We start from the raw sequence: 20,654 nt of genomic DNA on the forward strand, positions 1-20,654 counted from the left end.
GTATTTGTTACCTAAAAAGGACTTTAAAATCTTAGTTGTTATGTTACTTAGTTAGATGTTAATTTTTTAGGTTAAGTAAAGTTAGAAGATTGTGAAAGTTAAGTGTGTGCAAATCGGAAGTATGAAACGCAGAAATAGGGTGATTAGAATTAATATGAGACGTTAAAACGCTTATGATAAGCAGAGGTGGAAAAATGATCATGTTATCTTTTTTGTTCTCTTTTGGCTACTGTGTTTTTTATTTTCTAGTTTTGTATCTTCCCGTTATTTATTTCACTTTTAAATAGGAGCTCTTAGTTTTATATTTCAAACCATATTTGTTTCTTCTGATTCACGTCTTGGAAATGGGCGCCTGTTTATGAGCGCTTGAAACCTGTATACTGTTTTTTCTTGTTTGAGTATTTTTTGAAACGAACAAAGTTTTCAATCGGATAATAGGTTAATGCTTTAGTTTCTTGAGATTATTTATTTAATGTAATAAAAAATGTTTAATTTTTTGATAGACAATGATAAAAATTTACGTTTAATTTTTAAAATCGAAAATAAGTAAATTTTGGGATTAGAAATAAAATCATGCATGTATATTCAAATATATTTTATTTGATAAATCAATTTGCTTCCCAATGCAAATATTACATGCAAAGTATAAATACAAATATTGAATTAATAAAATATATTTTTTACCTCCAAATGAATCAATTCATTTTAAATGTTTAGTATCTGATGAGATGCCACATTTATTGAAGAAAAAGATAAATTAATCAAAATATATAATGTGAATAATAACTATTACAGGTAAATATTAAAACGTATAATGAAAAAAACAGTTTCAGTTGAAATATTTAATAAAAAAATCAAATGAAGGAAACTCCCATAAGAAAAAGATTTCAAACTAAAGATTTGAATTGGAAATGTTAAAGTTTACATTGAAAAGGTAAAAATAAATTATCTCTTTTCAATTACAGAAAAAAATACGGACAGAATAGTTTTATGTTTTTAAAAAGTTAATAGATCTGTAGTTCTAGAAATTCTAGATGATTATCAATCAGATCAAATTATTAGCGTAAATCGAGCAAAGAATTAATTCCTCCTAAATTTTGAAAGGCCATAGAGGGAAGTAAAAAAAAAACTAATCCAAAGCAATATTGACAATAAATGTGACAATTTATCGAAGTAAACAAGATATAATGTAATATGGGCCGGCTTCTGAATAAAAGGGTGGTCGATAAAATTACATTTTCTTTGTAGTTAATTACAACTACTTTATTACAATTGTAGTTAACTATAACTACTTTTTTTAAAAATATAGTTACTACTTCAATACTTTTCGCAGACATACGTACGTTACTGATTAGCATAATTCCCATAAATGTTTAAAATGTTTTGGAATAAAAAATTAACCTGCATGAGAAGTTATTAAGAAATGGTAATTCATCTTTTACATGAGATAATTTTTTATTCTAAAGTACTTTTGACGAATTTATTTTCTTTAGCCTTTGAACTCTAAGTTCTTCTTGACAGTGAATATTTAATTAAGGAAATGATAAGAAATCGTGAAATATCGTGAAATGGAACACCCTGAATAACTTTATATCTAATGATCGGATCTTCACGTTCTAGGACTCAATCTTAATAATTCGATTTCCAATTATTCCTTTGCTTACAAGATTTACAATGATAATGAACGAAATAATTTAAGAACATGAAAAATTAACTTCTGCCCACAAAAATAAAAAAGGAAACTTGCTTTGGAACATCAAACGAAGCAATTTTCAGGGGATAGAGCGTTCACCCTTTCAATGAGATGAACTGGGTTGGAATCCCAGCGATGGCTGGTTGATGCGAATTCCGTATCCGGCTTGCACTGACCACAAGGCTGATGTAAAATATCAGCAATGGTAGACGGATCATGGGTTAGAGTCCCCTTGCCGTCAGGCTAACCGTGGGAGATTTTCGTGGTTTTTCTGCTTTATGTAACGCAAATGCGGGTCAGTTCCACCAAAAAGTCCCCCATGATGGAAATTTCCACCATACAAAAGTTCCCTTGCCTTTTGGATCGGGTTCAAAATTAGAAAAGCTACGGTATTGAGCATTAGTAAACCCAAAAAAAATTGATTTGGCTGTTCAACGACGAATATGAAATAAACTTAAAAATACTTTTGCCAGAAATCGCAACAAACTGTTTTTTTTCCTTCTTTTTTTCTCTAGCGCTCTTCACGCTACAACTTCCGCTTTTAAAAAGTAGTGCACTACACTACAAACTACGAAAATAAAGTATCGACTACAGTAGTTTCGCTACTTGTAGCTCGCTTTTTCCGACCACTGAGGGTGCATTATTTTGATTTTCTTACCTTTTTGATGAATTTTTAAAGGAAAAGAAAAATTGCTGATTGATGCAACGGTGATCAAAGGAATGGATTCGCAATTCAGGTTGTAAACATACATAGTTGGGTACGCTGCTTATTTCCAACCGCTATTTTATTCTTTCTTTCTTTTGAACTACCATGTTAAAATTTCAATGTTAAAATGTGTTAGCAGATTTAACTAACATGGGAGATATAAATGTATTTTCAACGAAAAATCTTAACAGTAGAGTACTGCTTATTAATTGTGTAAAAATACAGAACAAACCAACGATAAAAAAATTTTTAAAAAAAACTTCTGTTCCACAATGTTTCACTATAGCTCATTCACCGAGAGTTGGCACTTGTCTCCACCTTCATCACGTGGTATGCAATGGTACTTTTTTGCTATTTTTGAGAAAAGTTTATGAGCAATCCTGAACAAGGTTGCTATTTAATTTTATAATCGCCTTTGAACAGCCGACCCAATTCTATGGGTTTACGACTATTAATGTTCAACTCTGTAGTCTTGTAATCTTGAATCCAATCCAGAAGACAAGGGAACTGCTGGATCAAGTACTGGAGGAAATTTGCCTTCGTGGAGGACGTTTTGGTGGAACTATCTCGCATTTGCATTACATGGAGAGAGAAACCACGAAAACCTCCCACGGTTAGCATGACGCAAGAGGACTCTAACCCATGATCAGTCTACCATTGAGGATATTTCACGTCAGCACTGTGGTCAGTGCAAGCCGGATGCGGAATTCGTATCGACTGGGATTTGAACCCGGTTCGCCTCATTGGAAGGCGAACGCTCTATCCCCTGAACTATCGCTGCTCAGGGTTGCTATTTGGCGCGTTACGGCAAAAATATTTATTTCTCAAACTTCATGTTCATTTTTTTTAACATTAAATATTTCCTAAATTTGATATTTCGCGCCATTATTTTAACGATATTTCTCTCTTTTGAGTGAATAGTTTGTCTTTTTTTGAGACATTTTTCTGTGAAAACAGCAGTTTTTAAATTTAAAATATATTTTAATTAGCTAGAGAAACGAAAGCTGTAATAGCAGATGATAAAGCGAAGTAAGTGACTGAAAAAGAATTAACTGTTTGTGTTTGACTTGCATTAAAGGTTGTCTCAATTTCAAGCACGGAGATGCTTCTCTTCTTACTCCCGCGCTGAAATGAACTCTGCTTCCGAGATGGTGGAGCCAAGTGTCAACTCCTGAAGAGTGAACTATATTCCTAGTATTGGTTAAGAGGAGAGGATGGTCCAAACTCGTTTCAAAAACCTCTGCTGCTCTACCCCTAAATGTTGTTTTCTCCTTTATACACAAGAAGGCACCTAACATTGGGGAACTTGTTTACATCATGTCAATGAAAGCTAGAGTTCTTTCCCTATGTATATTCTTTGATACAACTACTCGTTCAGATTATTGAAATAGTTTATTTTCATGACATTGCTTTATATAATTTAAATTACTAAAAATGAACTCAATCTTTTTCCTAAATGTTTTTTTTAAAATTTATTGTGATACTTTAAACTTTTACCGATTGACTTATTGGACGGAAGATACTTTTATATAATAATAAATAAATGAATTTTAAAAAATTATTTTTAATTTCTACTGCAAAAAAGAGAAAAAAAATCAACATTTTTATTTTTTTTAAATAGTTTTTAATTTTTTTACAGGTTATCAACAGAAGTTTAGAAAGACTATATGAGAGGATGATTCCATGTCCACACATACCAATGATTGGAGTTCTTTCTAAATGAGCGGTAATTCCAATATTCTTGGCTCCTTAAATAACCATTAGTTTATCATTTACCACTTGGTTGATCGTGTGACACTGTTGATGAAAAACTACGCGGTACTTTTCTTTTTACAGACAAAATTGAGTTTTAATTCATCTAAAAAATCAACGACATATATTTCTAAAATTATTATTTGCATTTTTGTCGAGGATAAAAGATTTTTTTTAAGAAATAAGGACGTAATTTTTGCAAGTAGTATATCGAAATTTTTAACTGTGTTATAGTGATAGTACAGGGAGTTACATAGCATAGAGGGAGTTACGTTTAGTAACCCTCACCCTCGGTAGTGTTAACATATCTCGGAAGTAATTTTTAACATAATAAAGCGTTTTCTTTTAAACATGTTGGTGTAAGGTCATAAGATAACAATTTTTTTTTAATTTCCTGATAAAGGAGTAATGAAATATTCACGAAAGTTTGAATGCTAAAAATGAGAGGAAAATTCACAAGTATTTGGCCCAGAATTTGCATATTAGAAAATATCTGCACTTAAAGCGACAATGGACTTTCAAAAAAATTTTTAGAAATTCTCAAGGGAATTTGAAATTTTTAGTATATTGAAATTCTCAGTATATATCTATATTGTAAAAACAATTTATATGCAAAATTTCAAAAAAATATTTCAAAATTTCCGAAATTAAAAAAAAACACGTCTGAAATTTTGTTAAAATGACAAAATTCCTTTAAAATATTACATATTAGGTAATATAAAAAATTGTTGGGAGTACTTTTTTTTAATTTTATTATTGAAACAAATAACAGAAAAAAAGCAATAAAAAGAACATCATTTTTAAAAAAAAATCATCTTACCGCTATAAAATATCATGTATAAAAATAATACTATTTACTTAATTCAAGAAACTTTTCCAACGAAATGTTAATAATATTCATAAATGTATAGCATCAAATTCTCAGGTTAATAGAATAAAAATTCATTTCGCTGGAGTAGTTTGAAATTTGTAAATTTGTCAAAAAAGACATTTTGAGAAAAATGACTTTTACTACTTTTTCATTGCAAGACGCCAAAGGGGCGTGGTCAAACCAGAAATGGCCATGACTTCGTCAATTTTGCTCTAATTCAAGATTTTTTTTTTCTAATGTTCAGTTAAATGCCTAGGTTTCGAAAATATAAAAAGTGAAAAATAAATTTTCTTGGCAAATTTTTGCTTATTTGAAAGTTCCTTGTCACCTTAACTGCTTATTTTGAATGTAATATAAAAAGAAATTTTTATCACACGAGACATTTACAAATTTAATCAAATTTGATGCATGCGTACAGACTTTTGCACCATACTTCAATACTTAAAAGTTTGAGAACTTTTTATCGTAGTGCATATGACTCTCCAAATAAGCATTACATCTTATTTATTCAACACAAGCAACACTTCAAAAACTTTTTCTTTTCATTGGTAAATTTTGTTCTGAAACTAAATTACAGATTTGAGATTGATAAAATGAAATAAAAAGAATAACCAAATTTATCAAGGCAATTCATTGTATTAAAAAGAAAGATTGTGCTAGGGAATTAACAGAATTCTGGAAGGATTGAGTAGTAAAGCCCGACCCTATAGTTCCTACGTCACAGCTACGGAGAAAATCAGTTGTTAGGATTTTTCTCAAGCAGGCGTTGCTATATCTGTCCTCAGACTTTCTTGCGTAACAAGCAAAAATCTCTTTTACAGTGGATATATTAATTGCAACCTCTTTATAAAAACTAATTATTATTATTCGATACATCAGATCCGTTAGAGAAATTGAATCTTGGAAATTATTTACTCCAAATATCCTTGAAAATCATCGAATGTGAGGTAAAAGTCACGAAAATATTCGTGATCGGTAAACGCACTGGTCCTGCACATTTTAATTAATAACTTATAACCGTTGTTGAACAGCCAACCAGTTTTTTTTTCTTTTTTTTATGGGGGGGGGTTACAACTACTAATATTCAACTCCGTAGCCTTGTAATTTTGAAACTAATACAGAAGACAAGGGAACTCCTGTATAAAGTATTGGGAGAAAATGTACTATCTTGGAGGGCTGTTTTGGTGAAACTAACCAGCATTTGCGTTACATTGAGAGGAAATCCAAGAAAACCTCTCACGGTTAGCCTGACTGATATAACATTTATATTTCCTTAATGAAATTTATATCAAATACCATATAGCGATTTAATTTCAGAATAATCGATCCCTTAGCAATATTTGAACAGCAATATTTGAACCCTTCTTTGAACAGCAGACCTAATTTTAACTTTACGTTTACTAATGCTCAGCTTCGTAGCCTTGTAATTTTGAGCACAATCCAGAAGACAAAGGAACTCCTGGATCAAGTATTGGGAGAAATTTGCCTTGATGGAGGTCTTTTTGATGGAACTAACTCGCATGTAGGTTACATGGGGAGGAAAAACACGAAAAGCTCCCACGGTTAGCTTGACGGCAAGGGGACTCTAACCCATGATCCGACTACCACCGAAGATAATTTACGCCAGACCTGCGGCATAAAATATCGGTGCAAACTAACCGGTCTGCGCAAGCCGGATGCGGAATTCGTATCGACCAGCTGTCGCTGGGATTCGAACCCGATTTACCTCATTGGAAGGCGATCGCTCAATCCCCTAAGCCATCACGGCTGAAATAAAGTATTATGAGAATTTTTAAAAAGCAACTGCTCTGTGCTTTAAAAAGTTATATTACGCGCAACTTATAAAAATTGAGATTACATAGCCTCGGCTGATTTTTTAAGGTATTATGTTAATTTGATATAAAGTTCGTCTTAAAATGTGTTGCAAAAATATTTAATAAAATCTTTAAAGGAAGCAGATGAACGTTGGTGGGTTTTTTGCTTCATCAGTCTTTTGTAGGCCACCGTTCAAAATAATGGTTATAGTCAAAACAAGTTTTAGCTAAATTCTAGAAAACACAAGAGAGAAATTGTTAGCACACGCTACAAAAATTTCGGTCTGTACATGTTTTGACCGCTTTATGATTTAGAAAGATAAAAGTTTGAATTTGAACTCAAAATCAAACCGTTTTGACTATATCTAACAAAAAGAGAAGGTCATAAAAGGTTTTCACTCATTTTCGACCAAACAACCACGTGTTTAAATTTTTCTCCAAGCATTACAGTTAATAGGAAATCGTTAACCTAACAATTTTTGTTGTTACAAATGCCAAAAAGTTACGGCAAAACATTCTGTATCCAACTTCAGATAAATGGATTATGTTTGAGAATTAAAAATTTTGATTTGAAGCAACATTTGAAATCATTCTGCGATATGTAAGCACACCGAGGAAAATCTTTATCCAGCTAAACTTTTTCCTCAGTTAACCCTTAGAAAAAAGTTACGGTTGTAGCAAGTTCTAGAGAACTTTTGATCAAATAAACCAGAGAACATATTACACATCGGAACTATACCTAACAGCAAAAGAAAATCTACACAATCCTCTGTATGTCATCTTTTTACGTGTTTTCCTTTTTAATCAATCAGATGCAGGAGTGAACGAAATACATATATATGGTTAGCGCTGAAATCACATTTAAAATAAGCCGTTACATTGAAGTTAATCTGGTGCAGCCATCTTGTGTGTAATAAAAGAATTTAAAAAAATTCGGGCACAACAGACGGATATGTTTAAACCTTTTTGGTGCTTTACTTTTGAACGCTCTATCCCGGAAGTATCACGGGCACGAGAAATGGGAGACGAAAGCTCACCCCATGATTTTGACGGGAAAGAGGGGGAAGGGGCTTTGACCTAGAAACCACAAGTTTGGATTTTGGTCAAAAGGTCAGTTTGGTCTAAAGATCAGTCCATTTTATAGTAAATCGTAAAAGCACGTTACCCCATTAAAAAATACCGTTTGCCCGACCGCTAAAAAGTTTTATATCCAAAATCAGTTTTAGCTCATTTTAGACCCAGAAATCACGAATGAATTATGCCTCAAAATGTTAAGCTTAGTATAGGATATCGTTAACTCATCAAACCGTTTCTCCAAAATTTTAATTTGGCCCATTCGCCAAAAAATAGTATGCCTAAAAAAATCTTACAGAATTTTTGTCCACGACGCCACAAGTTTGAGTTATGCCCTAAAACGTTAGCCCGTTGTATAAAATTGCTTTAAAAATAAAAATAAGAAAAATAAGAAACCTTCCACCAGAATAAAAATTAGAGCCAAAATAGCTTTTAGTTTCTTTAAAAGAAATATGACACTTTGAAAGAAAGCTAAATTTTCTCCTCGTTGTACCATTCCGTAATCCCATGTTTGTGCACAAAAGTGTTTCGTCACCGAATTAACACAGCTAATTTTTCAACCACATTTACAAATTTAATTTACATTATTAACCTATTGAGCCTCTCATGTTTACCCACTAAAGAGTTTTTCTCAGCCAACCCTCTTCCCCACCCCCCAAAAAAAAGCTACGTCAAAAAGTTTCAGCAACAACAACAAAAATCAAAAGTTAGAGTTTGTGTCTCAAAACGTTAGCCTATTGTAGGAAATCAACTAAAATAAGTTTTAGCTAATTATTGTTTAAAAACTGAAACTTTTAATATTGCCTTTAAAGTTTGGTCAATATTAAGACAGTAAATGTCCACGGTAGATAACCTATTCAAAAACAATAATGGCCAAACCAGCATTTTGTACACATTTGATTAATCTAAGCATTTTTTTTAAATTTAAAATATTAAACCAGTACCGTATTATACACCCAATTAAGAAACTCTTTAGCCTACTTAAACTTTACAACGACGCAAGTTGTCTGAAATATTACCAAGAAACGAAACATTTCCATTCTACCGCTGTTAATCCATGCTCGGAAATCGTTACCCCACCTTCTAAAAAATAATGATTAAGACAAATATTAGCTACTTTATAAACTGCAAATAAGCTCGAATTTGACCCTCTAAACCTTAACCCATAAAAAAATTTTTAATCCTGCGTTGAAACATCCACCAAGATAGGCTACAAAGCAAGTAAAAAGACTTGTCTGAATTTTGTTCCCCCCCCCCCCAAAAAAAAAAAATCGTTAACTTTTCCACCAAGAAGTAATTATGGCCAAATAAAGTTTAAGCTTTATTTTTTTACCTGGAAAACACTATTAAAATTTTCCTCTAAACAATTGCTCTTTGTTTCTTCATAGTTATTCCATACCGCAAAAAAATGGAAATAGTTTAAACTTATTTTTAATCAAAAAACTAAGAATTAGAATTTTCCCTGCTGACGTTAGACTTTTATAGGAAATCGTTAACCCACCCAATTTTTGTTAGCCTGTCAGACAAAAATCGAAAATTCTAATCAAAATATAGTGAGAACTTAATCTATATCTCTTTCGAGTTATCCTCTTTCTCAATTTCTTTAGGGAATTTCTAAAATTGTGCGTTTTGAAATACTTATTACAATATTTGATTTCTAACTATTTCCTTTGCTATTCCAGGTTTTGGCCTTTAGTTTTGTAAGAGGGAAGATACTGATAGCAACTAAAATAGGACTATTTGCTACTAAGTTCGAGGTAAGGCGACTATAGCTATTATTTTTACAAAAAAAATTAGCTCAAAAGTGACAATTTTTAAAAAAATTACAACTTTATAAAAAGATTTATTTAAGAAAAACTGTTGCCAAATAATAATTTGCCCCTTAATTTATCAAATTTATATATAAATATCAAATTTCGAAAAATTATCTGGAAATGGCGGAATAAGCAAACACTCAAATTCCAAATTGCGTCTCGTAATAATATCCAATCATACATCAAAATATCGGAAATGAAACGAAACAGAATGGAGAAAAACAATCAAGATGTGCTGCTAAGGAAATATGAAAGCGTCGAGGATGAAATCGGTGCATTGTGGGTAAAAAAAAAAGTGATTTATTAAATGTGATATTTTGACTTTGAACCTATTTTTTGTACCTATTTTTGAAAATGACCAAAAATAGATACAAAAAAAAGTGGGTTTTTCAATGAAACTGTCGCGCTTTGAGTGTGTGAAAAAAGTGATAATTCAACAATCGCGTATTATAACATCATATTCAAAATGCTGAAATTTCTTAAACTGCATTGAAATAACCAAAAATAAATATTGCTTTCCAGGGAGTCGGTGTGAAAAGTCCGATTATTTTTTTATATTACGCATGTATATACAATGTGAGGGTAATAGGTTAGAAGGTGATGGAACACAACTATGCAAACACGAATCACCCTACAATCCTTGATCGTAAATCGCTAGAGAACGAAACATGTTGTGTCACGAAAGGATGGGAAACAAGGTAGGCAGAGACTGGAATGGTAAAAAACCTATAAAATGAAGAAAAGTATTTTTAACAAAATGAAATTAAACGGTAAGACCCCCATCACGAGAACTGCTCTAACTTGCAACCGACAACATTAACGCAGGGATTAGCGAAAACACCACCTAAGTCAAAATTTTTGATAGTTTTCCATTGATGGACCAACATTGCCTTTGTGTTGATGATCAATAATTCCATCATGAAACATATTTTTTATGGTAACCAACATAATTAACCATCATCTCAATGTGACTGATTTATGATGATCCAACATAAGAATAACAACTTGTTTGGATCGTTTGTTCAGGTTGAACCAGCACGAATTTCCATCATAGTATCTTAGAAATCAAATGCTAGAGCGACCACTATCATCCCAATGTAGGGATTCAGATTAATTTATGATGGTCCAATATAAAAAAAACACAAATTGTTTTGATTCCTGAGAACCAACAAGAATTCCCATTATGGAAATGTACAGTTGGAACCATCGAGGATCATCATGGATTGTTGTTTCATGAGAATAAAACTTCTCTTGATGGTTCACCATCATAAATTTAAGTAGCATTTTTTCATCGTGGATTGATGGAAGCTTGTGGGCATATCAAAAACCATGAACACATAATAAAAAATATTGGATGATGGTAACCATCATGAGTCGCACTGAAACCAACATAAACCATCAAAAAAATTTGATGGAACCATCAAGAATTTAGACTTGGGTATGCATTTCTCTTGTGGTGTCAGCAGTTACTGATATCAGAGGAAACAAGGACTTCAACAAAATCCATGGGACCATCGTCGTAGATGAGGCTCACTTCTTATGACGCTAGAAAAAAAAGTGCGCAAATGACAAATCAGGTATCAACCAGTTGATTGGACCACCACGACCTATTCGTCATCTCCAATACATGATATCTAAGGCGTTACGCACATCTACAATATAATCAGGAGTCCCGTCGTATTGAAACCACATGCGTTGTTTGATTTGTAATTGAACGCAAGTAAATAGTTCTGCTAACACCTCTCGCAAATACACAAGGTATGAATCTCTCTCCAGGCGTGTTTGCAGTAGGTATGGCCCAATCAGATGATCGTACACCATTCCGCCAAACATTTAGCCTGGAACAAACTTGGACGCAATATGTGCGGGCTCTCAGTTGCCCAATCATGATAGCTGTAGATATTGAAATACCATAGCATGTAAATGTCCATTCCTCAGTGAACAATACTTGTGCACAACGACTTGGGTCCACAGACATCTGCTGGAGAAACCACGTGGTAAAATTGATAAGTGCCTGATAATCTAGGCCCTGAACTCTCTGCGCATGGTAGAGATGTATTCCTTGATCTCGTAGTATTCGCCACAACGTATTGCGGGAAACATAAACGGCCTGAAACATTTGCCTCGTGCTAGATTCAGTTCTCGCACTGATACGATGCGCAATTGGGTCCGTTACAGATCTTAGAGCTTCTCTTGCAATGTCGTCTGCAGTTCCGTACATGTAATATCTGCCTTCTCCTAATTCGAGTCAGCATTCATCTGATCGGAGATCCACAGAGCAATTAAAAATAGTTACTCTGCCATGCAATTTTATAATCGACATTGAACAGCCAGCCCAATTTTTGGGTTCACGACTACTAATGTTCAACTCAGTAGCCTTTTAATTTTGAATTCAATCCAGAAGATAAGGGATTTCCCGGAGCAAGTATTGGCAGAAATGTGTCTTCGTGGACGGCTTTTTGATGAAACTAACCCGCATTTGCGTTACATGAAGTGGAAAACCACGAAAACCTCCCACAGTTAGCGTGATGGCAAAGGGACTCTAACCCGTGATCCGTTTATCACTGAGGATTTTTTAAGTCAATACTGTGGTCTGTTCAACGCGGATGAGGATTTGATATCGATCAGCCACTGCTGGGATTCGAACCCGGTTCACATCATTGAAAAGCGAACGCTCTATCCCCTGAGCCATGACGGCTTTTTGCCGAGCAATTGAAAATACAACGATTGATTCCGAGAAAAGTGGATAGACAACTGTTTTTTTCTATTCTCAATGCTATGAAAGCTAAAATGGAATGCCAAAAAACTGATATCTATTGTTCTGGCGATAAGAAGTTTACTATGCTATGTAGTTCCTGTTGCAAGGATATTTTAACGAAGACCCCAACAACTCGGCTAGAGGTTTTATAAAGTTACATGCAGGATACTGGACGTGGCAGGTATCTAAGAACGCCATCTGTAACGGTGACGAAATTGTGCATCGTATCAACGCGAGAACTGAATCTTGCACGCGGGAAATATCTCAGCTCATTTACGTTTCCCGTAATGATAATAGTGGCAAGGTTCTGCTTAATAACCATACATTGATTCCAAATGCATAAAATTCTAAGTTTGATTTTTTTTGACTGCATGACAGTACTGTGAACAGCCTTCTTATGGATCGCTGGGAGGCTCGCTCTAGTGAGTTGCGACTTACGTTCGAACCATATATTCTACTAGGATTTACTGTTCTGTTTAGTTCTGTTCTATCCTCTCCTAACGTAAGTACCATGAGTTTTGGGACATCTGTATATAAAGGAACATAATCAAGATTAACGAACATACGATGGGAATCTTTTATACCAAGCTCAAACTGGTCAGCGCTTGACACACTTTTCAAATAATGGACCCTATTATTACTTTTTATGTAATTTTTTTAATTCATGTGCTACTTTTATTAATCGAGACAAAGTTGTCTCGAATAATAGAAATAACACATAAATTAAATGGTAAGGTGATATGCAAGGTGAGAAACAAATCCATCTTGTGTTTGAAAGGCTTATCAACAAATTTTACTTGATAAATAGACTTTTTTTAAGAAATGTTCAATTTGTGAATCTTTGGTGATGCGGCAGAATTCGAATTCTTCCCACACTTGCTACAATATATCGCTATAAATGGTAGTGGATGTGGCCTTTCATCGTAATCCTGCTAAATAATAGTCACTTTGATTTAATCTCATAAAAAAATCACAGGTATTTAAATCTGGAGATCTGCAATTTAGACTGCTTTTTTTAAAATATGGTTCTACTGACGTAACTATTTCTCTAATAGGGAAGAGTTAGGAAGTTAATTGAGGGCCGCTAAGACCCTAAGTTCGTTCCTGAATGTCGTAGTGTATTGAAAATAATTGAGTTTTTAATACCATGTGCAAATGGCATAAAAATTCTTTTATATAGATTTGATTTGAGCACTTCAATTTTTTTTGAACTATTATTTTATTAAAGCAACTATTTTTTTATAGGAAACAGATATGGTGTCAGTTGAGCTGTATAACGTAGTACAACAAAATACAGGTAAGATAATAATTCTTTTGTTTTATTAATTCTGAAATCTTCACCTGTTTTGATCAAAGATTTAAATTTGTCAATGCTTGTTGCTACCAATTTAATTTGCTGGAGTCTTGAAAATGGGTGCTTGTCTTTGAGCGCTTGAAACATGTATACTGTTATTTCTTGTTTGAATATTTTTTGAAGCGAACGAAGTTTTAATCGGATAATAACTTAATGATTTAGTTTCTTGAAACTATTTGTTTAATGCAAAAAAAAATGCAAAAAAAAATGCATTTTTGATAGGCAATGATAAAAATTACGTTTAATTTTTAAAATAGAAAATAAGTACAAAAATTTGGGGCTAATAATAAAACCATGCGTCGACATTTAAGTCTAATTTATTAAATAAATCAATTTGCTGCCCAATGTAAATATTACATGCAAAGTATAAATACAAATATTGAATTGATACAAATATATGCTTACCTCCAAATGAAGCAATTCATTTTAAATACCTAGTATCTAATGAGATGCCACAATGTATTTAAAAAAAATTAATTAATTAATCAATGTAAAATGTGAATAAAAACTAATGCAAGTAGATATTAAAACGCATGATTAAAAAAAGTAGTTTCAGATAAAATATTTAATAATAAAATCAAATAAAAGAAACTCCCTTAAGAAAAAGATCTCAGACTAAAATATTACATTTTACACTAAAAAGCTGAAATATTATAGCTCTTTTCAATGATCGATTAAAAGACTGACTCTGACACAAACAGAATGATTTTATGCTTCTAAAAAAGTGATACATCTGTAGTTCAAGAAATTCTTAATGATAAGGCAATTTTACTGGAGAGAATAATTCACACAAATGTTCCAAAATGGTTTTGAATAAAAAAATTGACTTAGTTAAGCATGAGAAGTTATTAAGAAATGTTAATTCATCTTTACATGAGATAGTTATTTATTCTAAAGCACTTTTTACGAATCTATTCTATTAACCTTTAAACTCTTATGTTCTTCTTGAAAGTGAATATTTAATTAAGGAAATGATAAGAAATCATCTAATATTTGGGATTTAAGGATTAATGCATTTTGATTGCCCTCTAGAAATGAAGTACAAGTGCACAAAATAAAAAATGGAACACCCTGAATATCTTTAATGATCTGATCTTCACGTTCTAGGACTCAATCTTAATGCTTCGATTTCCAATGATTCCTTTGTTTACAAGATTCCCAATAATAATGAACAAAATAAATTAAGAACATGAAAAAATAACTGCTGCAAAATAAAAATTTAAAAGAACTTGCTGCTCTGGAGCATCAGACGAAAAATTTTTTTTTTCAGTGATAGAACTTTCGCCTTCCAATGCTGTGTCCCGGGTTGGAATCTCAGCTGTGGCTGATTGATACGAATTTCGCATCCGGCTTGCACCAACCACAGTGCTGGCGTAAAATATCCTCATTGGTAGACGGATCATAGGTTAGAGTCCCCTTACCATCAGGCTAACAGTGGGAGGTTCTCGTGGTCATGTAACGTAAATGCGGTATAGTTCCACCAAAAAGTCCCCCACGAAGGAAATTTCTACCAATACTTGATTCAGGAGTTCCCTTGTCTTCTGGATTGGGCTCAAGAATTGAAAAAACCCAAAAAATTGGGACGGCTGTTCAACGACGGTTATGAAATAAACTTTAAAAGTAGTTGCCAGAAATCACTACAAACTACTGTTTTTGTGTATCACACTACACGCTACACTACAAACAACGAAAAAAAAGTATCGGCTACAGTAGTTTCGCTACTTGTAGCGCTCTACTTCCGACCCATGAGGGTGCATTGTTTTGATTCTCTTATCTCTGTGATGAATTTTCAAAAGGAAAGGAAAACTGCTAATTGATGCAACGGTGATCAGCCGGATGGATTCGCAATTCAGGTTGTTGGACAACTCTACGTGCATAGTTGGGTACGCTGCCTATCTCCAACCGCTATTTTATTAAAATTTCAATGTTAAAATGTGTTAGTACACTTAATTAATATGGGTGATATAGATGCATATTCAAAGAAAAATCTTAATAGTACAGTACTGTTTATCAGTAAAGTAAAAATACAGAAGAAACCAACGAGAGAGAAAAAAAATTTCTTTCCCACAATGCTTCACTATTCCCAGTATTGGTTAGGAGGAGAGGAGGGTGCAAATCTACCGGGTCACAAAGTCCTACATGTTCAAATCAGTACCTCTGGGGGTACAGGATTGGAGATCGATCATTCTCTGATTCAGGTCAAAATTACGATCTGCGGATGAATGAATGGGTCCGCCCTATATTTGAGTGCGACATATGGTGTGGCAGAAGTCTAATTCTTGGCCATAGATGGCGCCACTGAAAAACAAGAAACGCACACTCTGCCTTAAATTTGCTCGGTTTCACCAAGTAGGCTTGCCCGTGTGGCAAGTGGCATTAGCAACAACAACAAGAACCTCTGTTACTGTGCCCCTAAACGTTGTTTTCTCCCTTACACACAGGGACCACGCCTAACATCGGGGAACTAGTTTACATTATGTCATTGAAGGCTAGACTTGTTTACCTATGTACATTATTTGACAAAACTACTCGTTCAGATACTCGCATGAATTATTGAAATAGTTTATTTTAATGACATTGCTTTTTGTAACTAAAAATAAGCTCAATCTTTTTCCGGAAATTTTTTTTTATTACAGTGCAGCAAACGGAAAAAGTGTAAAATATCATAATTAAAATTAATATATTTTACACTTTTTTCCGATCAACTTATTGGACGGAAGGCACTTTTAGATAATAATAAATAAATGGATTGAAAAGAATTATTTTTAATTTCTAATGCAAATACAAAAATGCAACATTTTTATTTCTTAAAATAGTTTTATATCCTCTTACAGGTTGGAAAGACTATTTGAGGGGATGACTCGCCTACCTATGATTGAAGTTCTTTTCAAATGAGCGGTAATTCCAATCTTTTAAATATCTATCAATTAATCATTTACCACGTGGTTGATCATGTGTAACACTGCAGATGAAAAAACTAAGCGCTAATTCTCTTTATGCGGACAAAATTGTGCTCTAGTTTATTTTAAAAATCAAGGTCATGTATTTATAAATTTATTATTGCGCTTTTGGCATAGATAAAAGATTTTTCTTTAAAAAAAATAAGGACGTTGTTTCTGCAATTAATATATCGAAATGTTTCACTGTGTGATACAGGGAGTTACATAGCATGGAGGGAGTTATGTTTGATTAACCTCCCCCCACCGTAGTTTTTACATATCTCGGAAACTTTGCAAGTAATTTTTAACGTAATAAAGTGTTCTCTTTAATACTTGTTTGTGTATGCGTCACAAGACATCAAAAAATAAATTTATTTCCTGATAAAGAGGCGATGAAATATCCACAAAAATTTGAATTCTAAAAATGAGAGGAGAATTTTCAAGTATTCATCTCAGAATTTGCACCTAATTGTTCATTTTTAATATAATCTAAAATAAGACATTTATATCACACTATACATAAACAGATGGAATCAAATTTGATACATGCGTACAGACTTTTGCACCCTATTTCAGTGTTTAAAATGTTGTGAATTTCATATACGCATTGCATATGATTTTTACAATCCAAATAAACATTACATCTTTATGCAACACAAACAACACTGCGAAAACTTCCTTTTTTCATTGATAAATTTTGTACGTTAACTAAATTGTAGATTTGCGATGTATAAAATGAAATCATTTATATATTGAAGTCATACTTCAATTAAACTTGCAAGTAATTCAGCCTAGAATTTGCCTATTAGAAAATATTTGCGCTTTAATGTTTATTTTTAATATAATGTAAAAGACATTTTTATCACACGAGGCATTAACACATGGAATCCCATCCTTACAGACTTTCGCGCCATCCTGTAAAACTTAAAAACTTTGTGAATTTTTCATGTGCAGTGCATGTAATTTTTTCAATCCAAATAAACATTGCATCTTATTTATTCAACTCAACTCTGCAAAAAAAAATTTTTTTTCGTTGGCGAATTTTGTTCTTTAACTACATCAAAGATTTGCGATATACAGTCCGTGTCCAAATTAATAGAGACACTATAAGATTATATGTGAAATCTTAATTATCAGGTGATACTCTACAGTTTTCTTGTTTTTGCACGACTGAAACCGGTTTGCACTTGTTTACGTTCGTGTATCAATAAGTTAACATTGTAATGCAAAACGTTAAAAATGAATACAAATAGGAAGAATATAAAAAAATCTCCTGAATGATGTATGTTTAAATATAAAAAAGTATTTCATATAAACTCGTACAAAACATGTCATTATCAAAATACTACAGTGCGTCTAGTGATTTGGTCTAATTATTAAATTATAATTATATCTTACCTGATATAATAAATCTATATAAACTCATGTTTGCGAAAATTGCAACACCATGAAGGACTTATGCGAGTGAACTGAATTTTTCAGGAAATGCAAAGTAGAGCATGATATGCAAATGATTAGAATTTCAGATTCGTCGCGCATGCGTATGCTGAGCAGCGCCCTCTGAATGGCAGATGGATCCGAATAAATAGACGGATGCAACCAAGCGAGTATGGTTATCGGTGGTTATCTGCTAGTGGTAAATGTTAGCTTAGTCATTACTTATGCCTATTCGACGAAAGAGAGCGAGATTTCAACAACTTACGGAGTTTAAACGGGGGAGAATCATCGGCCTTCGTGAAGCTGGATTATCTTATCGTGCAGTAGCCGCTCGTGTGCAGCGTAACATCAGCACAGTGATGCGTGTTTGAAAGCAGTGGATGGACGAGCGTCAGACAACTCGGAAATCCGGGAGTGGACCCTGAAATGTCACGTCAGCTCGCGATGATAGACACTTGTTCGGCGTTGCGCTAACGGACCGTACGGCTCCCTCTAGACAACTGGCAGCACGGTGGTCAATAGCAACAGGTGTTTCATTGTGTGCTTTATCAATTCGTAGACGTCTGCTGCAGCGTGGACTGCGCGCAAGGACTCATTTATACAGGATCCCCCTCACGCTAAACCTTCACCGCCTGCGTCTGCAATGGGCCAACCAGCATAGGGACTGGCTTGCTGATTGGCAGCGTGTCGTGTTTTCTAACCAATCTCGCTTCAATTTGTGGTACAATAATGGCCGCATTCGTGTCAGACACTATGTCGGTGAACGCCATCTTCCGGAGTGTGTTATCGAACGCCACAGTGGACGAACACCCAGGGTTATGGTCTGCGGTGACATAGCATATCATGGACGATCTCAATTGCTGCGAATTGTGGGCAATCTGAACAGCAACCGGTACATCAGTGAAGTCCTACAGCCCCAAGCTGTTCCCTTCCTTCAAGCCTTGCCAGGTGCTGTATTTCAACAGTACAATGCCCGCCCTCATATTGCTAGGACTGTTCAATCCTTCCTTGCATCGCGACAGGTACAACTTCTTCCTTGGCCGGCGTATTCCGCGGATATGTCGCCGATTGAACATGTGTGGGATTTCGTTGATCGAAGTTACGCTCGTAATCCTCGTCCTGTTGCTTCTAAAGACGAACTTTGGGTACGCATACAAGCAGTATTGAATTCTCTTCCTCAGACAGACATTCAAAGTTTGCTTGACTCCATGCCATGTCGTGTGGCAGCACTTATTGCGGAGAGTGGCGGTTGCACAAAATACTGATTTCGATCTCTTGTTATTGTTTGTTTGCTTTGAAAGTTTAATCATTTATTTGTACCACTACCACTCAACTGTTTATTAAATTTCATTCAATTATGACGATTCCTTCATGGTGTTGCAATTTTCACAGACAGGAGTTTATATATTTCTCTTACACGGCGACAAAAAAAAGCCTCATTACAACTCCCCGAATGGCAACGCTAGAAAATCGACCCATGATTGCCGCTAAAAATGTCACATGCCAAATCTAGCTGAGATGGCTCAACACATAGCGCTTTTATAAACGGAAACTGAAGTAACCAGAGAGCATAAGCTAGGCAGAAGTGAGTAGTCTTTGTCGATAGATCTCTATTTTAGTATTTTGTCGAAAGCGCTTTTTTTCACGAATTTATATATTACGAATTTATTTGACGATTTTTTATTTATATCACGAATTTATTTGTTTTACTAGAATTTATTTGTTTATGCAGGTTTTTTCAATTTAATTCACTTATTTCAGTTTTTAATAGACTTAATTACAGCCAAAATTTTAACCTTTTTTAAAGAGATATCAGTTTTAGAAATTGTGTCTTAAGATTTTATATTATAGCACATTTCTAATAGGTTTAACGAATTACATGTCATTTCTTTGAATTCAAATTTATTTTAATGACTTAGTATTTACTAAAAAGATGTAATTTTTTTTAAAAAAAAAGTTGTTATATAGATTTGAATGATTGTTTTGAATTCTTAGAATTTTGTGCATTTGCAATGTACCTAAGTTAGTAGCGAGCGAAGCAAACCCTATAAGATTGCGTAGCAATTTTCGGGGGTTGGCGAGCGTTAACGAGCAGGGGACGCAGCCCACAAGTAATATATATTTATCTAATAGATCGTCTAAATTATTCAATTGTCGAATTTATATTATATATCGTCTAATTTCACCAATTGATACGCGAACGTCAACAATTGCAACAGGTTTCATTCGCGTAAAAACAACAAAGCTGTATAGTATCACGTAGTATACAGCTTTGTTTTACGTAGTATAGTTTTACGTAGAATCTTATAGTGCGTCTAATAATTTGCCCAGGCACTGTATAATCGCCTTTAACAAAGAAATTAATTGTATTTAAGAAAAAGTTTGTGCTTGGGAATTAACTGAATTCTGGATCGTCTGCTCCTGACGTCACAGCTACTGCGA

At 33.7% G+C, this 20,654-nt stretch overlaps 1 long non-coding RNA gene across 1 annotated transcript in view; it reads left to right on the forward strand.

Moving 5' to 3' along the window:
• Window positions 1-20,654, forward strand: part of LOC147816954 (uncharacterized) — a 111,778-nt gene that overhangs the window by 74,180 nt on the left and 16,944 nt on the right. Inside the window, exons 7-10 of the long non-coding RNA XR_015429613.1 lie at window positions 4,039-4,125; window positions 9,593-9,667; window positions 13,728-13,779; window positions 16,671-16,734. This is a non-coding gene — a long non-coding RNA (uncharacterized LOC147816954). The remainder of the gene's footprint in view (window positions 1-4,038; window positions 4,126-9,592; window positions 9,668-13,727; window positions 13,780-16,670; window positions 16,735-20,654) is intronic.

The sequence above is a fragment of the Parasteatoda tepidariorum genome, chromosome 1 (genome assembly GCF_982258835.1).
Source record: "Parasteatoda tepidariorum strain Cologne lab strain chromosome 1, Ptep-v5.0, whole genome shotgun sequence".
Lineage (NCBI taxonomy): Eukaryota > Metazoa > Arthropoda > Arachnida > Araneae > Theridiidae > Parasteatoda > Parasteatoda tepidariorum.